This window comes from Erinaceus europaeus, chromosome 2 (genome assembly GCF_950295315.1).
Source record: "Erinaceus europaeus chromosome 2, mEriEur2.1, whole genome shotgun sequence".
Taxonomy (NCBI): Eukaryota; Metazoa; Chordata; class Mammalia; order Eulipotyphla; family Erinaceidae; genus Erinaceus; species Erinaceus europaeus.
Genome location: NC_080163.1, coordinates 187,526,765 through 187,535,553, shown reverse-complemented (window position 1 = coordinate 187,535,553; position 8,789 = coordinate 187,526,765).

The window sequence follows — 8,789 nt, the reverse complement described above, 5'->3', positions numbered from 1 at the left end:
TTAGCGTTTGCCCTTCTTCCGTAGCCAGTCAACAGCGTCAGGTTGAGCCTGATGTAAAGTTTCGAGACCTCCTTTGAATCTGGAGAGGTGGAAGTCGTTGACTATGTGGGTCATAGTCTGTCTGGAGCCACAGGGGCAGTTCGGGTCATCTCTGGCTCCCCAGCGATGGAACATAGCGGCGCACCGGCCATGGCCTGTTCGATAGCGATTGAGGAGGGCCCGATCATAACGTGCTAGGTCAAAGCCGGGTTGACGCTTGAGGGGTCTGTGATGAGGTGTTTGTTCTTTACCTCAGCTGACTGTCAACTCTGTTTCCAAGAGACTGGAACAGAGAAGTTCAGTGTAGGCGTAGGGGACCAGATTGGGTGACGAGACGTCAAGCGTTGGACAGGGTGGGCAAAGATATCTGCGTATATTGGCAGGTCCGGTCGAGCATAGACACGGGAAATGAACTTAGATGATGCCGCATCCCGACGAATATCTGGCAGGGCGATGTTGCTAAGAACTGGCAGCCATGGAACCGGGGTGGAACGGATGGTTCCAGAAATGATCCTCATGGAGGAATATAATTTGGAATCGACCAAGTGGACATGGGGGCTACGGAACCATACTGGGGCACAGTATTCTGCAGTGGAATAGCATGATGCCAGAGATGATGATCATAGTGTGGAAGCGCTCGCGCCCCATGAGGAGCTGGCCAGTCTTGCAATGATGTGATTCCTCGCGCCCACCTTTGCTGCAGTTTTTATGAGATGTTTCCTCTCTGTCTTTGACTTACTCTTTAAAGAATTAAAGAATTTGTGTTGAATAGCACAGCCCTCCTAGATCCCCCACTTATCTAGCATGCCTGCCTCAGTAGTACCATAGTTCCACTCACATGAGCTAGTGTGAGAATCCCAACAAATTATTCACATTCTTCCTAACAATACATTTGTAATTTGTTTGGGTTTGCTGTTTGTTTTCAGCCATTCTGTTGGGTGTGTGATGGTTTTATTTTGCACTTTGCAAAGGGTTACTGTTTATTTATTTTGGCTAAAGACACATTGAGAGGGAAAAGGGAAACACAGAGGGAGATAGAGAGACAGTTGCACTGCTGCTTCACCATTTGTGATGCTTACCCCCTGCAAGTGGGGACCAGGGACTTGAACTCTTGGTCCTTGCTTCTTTTTAACAAGTGCGCTCAACTGGATTAGCCACACCACCTGGCCCCGAAAATGACTGTTAACTGAGAAGGGACAAACTTAAAAAAGAGTTCAGCTGAGTTGATTAATGAATCAAACAGTACTCGAGTGTAGGGACAGCCCTCGGATTCCTCAAAGCCTACTGTCCTAAAGGATGTGCCCTTCTACACTCTGTGTTTGGAATTGGACCCCTGTTACCTTGTAATTTTGTAAATCAATATTAAATCACCAATTAAAAGGAAAAAAAAAGAGAGAAAAACACCTACAGCTCTGCTTCTTCACTTGTGACGCTCCTCCATGCAGATGGGAACTAGAGGCTTAAAAGCCCAGATCCCCTGTACTTGGTAACTTGTACATTCAACTGAGAGTGCAACTCCCAGGTCCCAGGATCTCTAGATTTGTTAAAGATTTATTTAAGAAAAAAAAAAAAGATTTATTTAGGTGGTCCGGAAGGTAGCGCAGTGGATAGAGCACTAGACTCTCAAGCATGAGGTCCTGAGTTCAATCCCTGGCAGCACATGTACCAGAGTGATGTCTGGTTCCTCCTATCTTTGTCATGAATAAATAAATAAAATATTTTTTTAAAAAAGATTTATTTAGGGAGTCGGGCTGTAGCGCAGCGGGTTAAGCACAGGTGGCGCAAAGCGCAAAGACCGGCATAAGGATCCCGGTTCGAACCCCGGCTCCCCACCTGCAGGGGAGTTGCTTCACAGGCGGTGAAGCAGGTCTGCAGGTGTCTGTCTTTCTCTCCTCCTCTCTGTCTTCCCCTCCTCTCTCCATTTCTCTCTGTCCTATCCAACAACAACAAGGGCAACAAAAGGGAATAAATAAATAAAATAAATATTTTTAAAAAAGATTTATTTAGTATGAGAGACACAGAAAGAATGAAAGGGGAGGAAAGAGAGAGAGAGAGAACCAAAGCACTGCTCAGCTCTGGTTTAAGGTGGTGCAGGGATTGAACCTGTAACCTCAGACATACACGTTGTGCTCTGATAGGTTAAGCTATTTCCCCAACCGACAAAGAATCTCTATATATGGATACTGAACCAACTACTCTATTAAAAATTCAAGTGAATTTCAGAAATTCAGTTGACCTCACGTCCCTAATGATCTCCCAATCCCAAGCACATGGCGCCTGTCCCATCAAAGAGCACAGGTTTATTTCCAAGATGGCTGCTTGAGGCCAGGGACTCAAGTGTTCTCAGGTGCCTGCTGTGTGGAGAGCAGGGCTCTGTCTGCAGAGATGGAGGCCAGCTTTTTGTTATGATAGAGGTCAGCTCTGCCGTGTGGCCGTTTCAGGGAGGTTGGAGGGCCAGGGCCCTATTCCTCTCCCCACCCCCCAACACACACACATATCCCTGCTACTGAATGTTGTTAGTGTCAGCCCTCCAGGTTATAGCAAATAATTCCTCCTGTTGCTTTTGCTTTCTTAGAAATGAAATACTTGGATGGTGAAAGCGGCCTCCAGAGGTAGTTCTTCCAACCTTAATGAAATGCCCTCACTACTGTAAAGGGGACATAAAAGGAGAAAGAATACATAATTCACAATCTCCAAAGTTCCCTGGGAATTTGTTACAAATGTGGACCTGATGAATTAGAAGCTTTGTTTTTAAAATAATCGCCCAGGGAGATTTGATACATCCCTCCAAAGCTGCATGAATCCACAGTTGGTGTTGCCGAGGTGGAGAGATTCTGTGGTTTTTAACATTGGAAAGCAACTCATATAGTCCTATTTAAAGTAATAATAATAATTCTTATTGTTACTACTCCAATCAATTTAAAGATCCATTTGACCTTATTCAAGGACTCACAAATCAGGCAGCCTCCCTTCTAGCCAGAGACAAGAAGCTCCAAGGATCTGGACAAAGTAGAAGGCTTTTATAGACAGAAGAGAGAAAAAAGTGAGGATTGATTCAGGCGTGGTCACTTTTCTGGAAAGCACAAAGAAGTATTTCTAACCAGGAAGATTTCTTCACTGGAACCTGGCCAGGCACTTCCAGATTGCTTGGTTCAGGGTGACATTTCCAGGAAAGGGAACTCAATTAAGTTAGGTATTAAGTCTCTGTCTACTGGGGTTTAGTATAAGTCTCTCCACTTAGGGCTCATTTTCTCTCTCTTTAAATGATTTATTTATTTATCTATTATCTTTTAAAGGAATTTATTTATTTATTTATTTATTAATGAGAAAGATAGGAGGAGAGAAAGAACCAGACATCACTCTGGTACATGTGCTGCCGGTGATCAAACTCAGGACCTCATCGTTGAGAATTCAATGCTTTATCCACTGCGCCACCTCCCGGACCACTTATCTATTTATGAGAGAGGAAAGAGAGAACCAGAGCATCATGCTGGCATATGTGATGTTAGGGATCCAACTTGGGACCTCATGCTTCAGAGTCCAAGGCTTTATTCACTGCATCAACTCCCAGGTGCTCCCCTCCCCACCTCCACTGTCCCAAGAAAGTTCAAGGTAACCTTCCAGTTGACACAGCAGTTGCATTCCTTGAACAGTCCAATGTCTGTTCATTCTCCTCCTATGCAGTAGCACATGGGATGGGGCTAGGGAGATAGCACAGTGATTCTATAAAAGACTTTCATGCCTGAGGCTCTGAGGTCCCAGGTTCAATTCCCAGCACCATCATAAACCAGAGCTGAGCAGTGTTCTGGTCTCTCACTCACTCGCTAACTTATCTTTATCTCTTTTTTTCTCGCATTACAATAAATAAATAAAATATATATTTTTTATTTTAAAAAAAATATTTATGGAGGCGGAGCTACGAGCAGCAGATCCCTTTCTCTCCTCTCCTCTCCTCTCCTCTCCCAGATCAACTAGGAATACCAAAGGAGACCACCGGACCAAAACAAGACAGGACTAGAATGACCACAGGAACCCAGTAAATCACCCGTGAGTACAAACAAGCATGGCTGGTGACAGAGAGGAGAGAGGGGCCTAAGGAGAGATTAAGTGGCTGCTAACAGTTCAACAGTTTATCAGTGGAGACACCACCTCCAGTCTGCTCCACAACAAGGGGACAGCTGAAGGGAGGAAAGGACTCCCCAGAGACTCACTAAGTGCAACTCTGAGTCTCCATTGCTACTACCCTCAGAATCTGGAGCAGCAACAGGGAGGGACACCAGGGGACAGAGATCTAACCGGGAAACTCAGGAGAAGACCTATACCTCGGTGGCATAGCTGAGGGGCTGTGAAAGTCTCTTGGCATAACCACTAGATTATCTCTGCCACACCCTGCTTTATCTCTTGGTCAGGAGTCAGTGATTAAGCTAAGAAGCCTATTGATAGTTTAAAAGCCCTCAGGCTCCCATAGCCTACAGGGAAGAAATAAAAGAGGCTTTTACACCACTGAGCTCCAACTCAGGGACTGAAAAAACTGTTAACATATATAAAATGGTTAAAACAACAAGAAAAAATGTTGGAGACTCGAACCAGGACAAGAGTCCAGCTAAAACTCCTCCAGAGGGTGAAGCACAAAACAACGAGTTCAACATCCAAACATTAGCTAAGGAAATAATAATAGGAGTGAGTAAAGAATTTGAAAAAATTGTAATCAGAAATGCAGGAACAACAAATGAGAAAATGGAAGAAAATTCTAATTATCTCATGGTTATTAGAGAGCTGAAAGCTGAAATCGCTGAGCTAAGAAGGCAACTAGCTGAACAAGCTAAAACAGTATCAGAGCAAGGCAACAAAATAGATGAACTCCAGAAAGCAGTAGAGGGCAGAGAGAATAGAATCTATGAGGCTGAAAACAGAATTAGCAAGATTGAGGATGAATTAGAGACAACTAAAAAAGAAGTAAGAGATCTCAAAAAGAGATTAAGAGATGCTGAAAACAACAACAGAGTCCTATGGGATGACTTCAAAAGAAACAATATATGCATTATTGGCTTACCAGAGGAAGAAAGAGAAGGAGAGGAAGAAAGCATTTTCCAGGCCATAATAGCTGAAAATTTCTCTAGTCTAGACAACACCAAAGACACAAAGATTCAAGAAGCCCAGAGGGTCCCAAACAGAATTAACCCAGACCTAAAGACACCAAGACATGTCATACTTAGATTGGAAAGGAATAAGGATAAAGAAAGGATCCTCAAGGCTGCAAGAGAAAAACAAAGAGTCACCTACAAAGGAAAACCCATAAGATTAGCTGCAGACTTCTATCGAGTGCTCAATGAGAAAGGCTTTCAGCCAAGAATACTATATCCTGCTAGACTGTCATTCAGACTAGATGGAAGCATCAAAACCTTCTCAGACAAGCAACAATTGAAGGAAGCAACCATCACCAAGCCTTCCCTGAAAGAAGTTCTGAAAGGTCTCCTATAAACAACCAGACCACCACAAATAGGACATATATCAAAACACTCTAAAACTCTACAAGAATGGCGTTAAAATATCTTCAATCTTTGATATCAATAAATGTCAATGGCCTGAATTCACCTATTAAAAGACACAGAGTAGGAAGATGGTTCAGAAAACACAACCCAACAATATGTTGTCTACAGGAAACTCACCTAACGCAACAAGACAAACACAGACTTAAAGTGAAAGGATGGAAAACTATCATACAAGCCAATGGCCCACAAAAAAGGGCAGGAACAGCTATTCTCATATCTGACATGATAGACTTTAAAATAGATAAGATTAAAAAAGATAGGAATGGACACTACTTAATGCTCAGAGGGTCAGTCAATCAAGAGGACTTAACAATTATTAATATCTATGCACCCAATGAGAAGCCATCTAAATACACCAAACTTCTACTGAAAGAGCTACAGCAATATATTAAATGGACCTACCCTATGACCCTGCAATTCCCCTCCTGGGGATATATCCTAAGGAACCCAACACATCCATCCAAAAAGATCTGTATACACATATGTTCTTGGCAGCACAATTTGTAATAGCCAAAACCTGGAAGCAACCCAGGTGTCCAACAACAGATGAGTGGCTGAGCAAGTTGTGGTATATATACACAATGGAATACTACTCAGCTGTAAAAAATGGTGACTTCACCGTTTTCAGCCGATCTTGGATGGACCTTGAAAAAATCATGTTGAGTGAAATAAGTCAGAAAGTGAAGGATGAATATGGGATGATCTCACTCTCAGGCCGAAATTGAAAAACAAGATTAGAAAAGAAAACACAAGTCGAACCTGAAATGGAATTGGAGTATTACACCAAAGTAAAAGACTCTGGGGTGGGTGGGTGGGTGGGGAGAATACAGGTCCATGAAAAATGATGTATGAAATAGTGGGGGTTGTATTGTTAAATGGGAATCTGGGGAATGTTATGCATGTACAAACTATTGTATTTACTGTTGAATGTAAAGCATTAATTCCCCAATAAAGAAATAAATTATTTTAAAAAATTTATTTATTCCCTTTTGTTGCCCTTGTTTTATTGTTGTAGTTATTGTTGTTGTTGTTACTGATGTCATCGTTGTTGGATAGGACAGAGAGAAATGGAGAGAGGAGGGGAAGACAGAGGGAGAGAGAAAGATAGACACCTGCAGACCTACTTCGCTACTTGTAAAGTGACTTTCCTTCAGGTAGGGAGCCAGGGGCTCGAGCCAGGATCCTTACGTCAGTCCTTGTGCTTTGTACCACGTGCACTTAACCTGCTGCACTACCGCCCGACTCCTAGTAAAATATATTTTAAAGGAGCAAACCTGGACTCCAGTCGATGACTCTGTCATGTGCAAGGCTTCCTCATGGCACCTCTGACTACTGTGACACTAGGACCCCCCATGTCTCTCCCCCATGCACCTAGGGCTCTCTGCCACCGCTTCTTTTGGGAACCATTACTTTCTAATCAGTAGCTTCTAAGTGGTAGCCCTTTCTCCAACCCAATTATCCTTGTTTTTCTTTTTAATCAGAAAACAGCTGGAGATGTAATTCCAGGAATTACCAGAGCTGACCTCTGAGCAGGAGAATTGGGGAATGAGAAAATTAGCTAGCTGGCTTATCAATATCTTTTCTTCTCTTTTTTTTTTCTTTAACTCAGTTTTGGTTCATGCTGGTGCCTGAGGCGTGAATGTCTGTTGCTCTGCCATTGTCACTATCTCCAGCCCCCTTCTTAGCTTTTAAACCATTGGGTGGGTTTGGGGGGGTTACCAGGGATTGAACTTAGGGCTTCAAACACTCAAAGCACTTGTTTTACCACTGAGTTACATTCTAAGCCCTTTGAAAGTTTTTTCAACTAAAAACACCTTGTGTGTGTGGTCCAGGAGGTGGCAAAGTGATAAAGCTTTGGACTTTCAAGCATGAGGTTCTGAGTTTGATCCCTGGCAGCACATGTACCAGAGTGATGTCTGGTTCTTTCTCTCTTCTCCTATCTTTCTCATTAATAGATAAATAAAATCTTTTTTTAAAAATGACCTTCACAAAGTGCAAGGACCGGAGTAAGGATACTGGTTGGAGCCCCTGGCTCCCCACCTGTAGGGGAGTCGCTTCACAGGTGGTGAAGCAGGTCTGCAGGTGTCTTTCTCTCCCCCTCTCTGTCTTCTCCCTCCTCTCTCCATTTCTCTCTGTCCTATCCAACAATGACTACAACAATAGTAACTACAACAGTAAAACAAGGACAACAAAAGGGAATAAATAAAATAACTATTAAGAAAAATTAATCAAGTGGAAGAGATAGTATTGGGATGTCATGACATATTTTTCTTTGCAAAAATGTGTCTTGATTTTTCCAAGAATTCAATTTAATGGTTATGCAAAGAGAGTCTCATGGGCTGAGGAGACAGTATAGTGATTACACAAAAGCCTTTCATGCCTGGGGCACCATATACCAGAGCTGAGTAGAGTTCTGGTCTTACTCTCTCATTAAAATAAATATATGGGAGTCGGGCTGTAGCGCAGCGGGTTAAGCGCAGGTGGCGCTAAGCGGAAGGATCCCGGTTCGAGCCCCTGGCTCCCCACCTGCAGGGGGAGTCGCTTCCCAGGCGGTGAAGCAGGTCTGCAGGTGTCTTTCTTTCTCTCCCCCCTCTCTGTCTTCCCCCCCTCTCTCCATTTCTCTCTGTCCTATCCAACAACAATGACATCAATAATAACTACAACCACAACAACAACAAAAAAAGGACAACAAAAAGAATAAATAAATAAATAAAAAAAATTTAAAAAAAAATTAAAATAAATATATTTCAACAACTAATAAAATAAATAAAAATTAAATTAATCTAACTGCAGCAGCTTGGGAAGTGGCACAGTGGATAGTGTTAGACTCTCAAACACAAGGTCCTTAATTTAAGCCCAGACATTATATGCACCCCCACTGCATTGAAGGACAAGCGCAGTACTGAAGTCTTTCCCTCTCCCTCCCTCTTTCCCCCCTCCCTCACTCTGCCTCTGTCTTTATCTAAAGAAAAAAAATGAAAAAAAAAAACCCAGAAAATTTTCTATTTCGGTTTGACAGAGACAGAGATAAGGAAAGACACCACAATACCGCTCCACCATTCACAGAGCTTCCCATGGGTGGGTGCCATGCGTGGCTGTTTCCATACAAATGACTGAGATTGGAGGGGGGTGGGTGGACTCAAACCCATATCCTCACGCATGGTAAAGTATGGAGATCCACCCGATGAACTACCTCCA